Source organism: Galeopterus variegatus, unplaced genomic scaffold (genome assembly GCF_000696425.1).
Source record: "Galeopterus variegatus unplaced genomic scaffold, G_variegatus-3.0.2 Scaffold9434, whole genome shotgun sequence".
Classification (NCBI taxonomy): Eukaryota; Metazoa; Chordata; class Mammalia; order Dermoptera; family Cynocephalidae; genus Galeopterus; species Galeopterus variegatus.
In genome coordinates this window covers 54477-55481 of record NW_007735545.1, presented here as the reverse complement: position 1 = coordinate 55481, position 1005 = coordinate 54477, and positions in this window count along the sequence as shown.

Sequence of the window (1005 nt, the reverse complement as noted above, 5' to 3'; positions counted from 1 at the left end):
ATTGTACATATCTGTGGGATACAGGGCTGAATATCAATACCTGTGTGCAACATGTGATGCTCAAATAAGGAAAACTGGCATGTTCAACAACATACAACGTCATCATTTTTCACAGCCCTTTATCAATTCCTCCCTCCCACTTCCCCTTCCCCACCTCTGGTAACCTCAGTTCTCCTTTTGAAAAGTTCAATGTATTATTGATTGTTTTTCTTTCTTTCTTTTAATTTATACATTTATTTTTTAGTGCCCACTTATAAGTGAAGGGATGCAGTCACTTATTTTGACTTAAGTGTGGCAAAAGGATAACATTAGCCAAAAAGTCAGGCTGTCTAACATCGACAGACTATGCGACCCTGGGCAAATCACATCTCCTAAAATCCATTTTTAAAAAAATCTTTCTAATAAGGTAGGAATACCTTGGCAATCACTTCCTGAACTATTGAGAACTACTATCAGGATAGTGAGAGCCTCAGGATTATCTCTAGATACCAGATATGGTGATAGGCTATGTTTTAGAAAGCTTAGACAATAGAAACAATCAGGGAAGATAGAAGAAACAAGAGCGTGTTTAGAGGGCACTGTAGGCAGATCCTCTCAGATATGACAGGTTATTCCTTCATCCCAGACCATATATTCAAGCCCCCTACTATAAGTAACATTTCCTAGGCCCTTGCTTATACTCACACTCACGTCGCTTTTGAAAGATGGTGCAAATCTTCCAATAGCATCCAGTCCCCAATAGCTATTGAATGAGAACACCTCATTCAATCAACCAACTCGTGTGTACTCCAGACACTAGGGTCACTAATTGGTCGGGCTGTGCAAAGCTAGGCTCTTGACCTTCTGGGACATTTTTGCCTGTGCTCTGAAGGGCTACTGAGAGGTCTCAGGCCAGAGGGGAATTCTTGCAGGGGAGATACCTATTCACTGGGCACCATCCTTCAAACTTTTTTTTTTTTTTTTTGTCTTTTTGTCTTTTTCCGTGTCCGGCAACGGATCGCAACC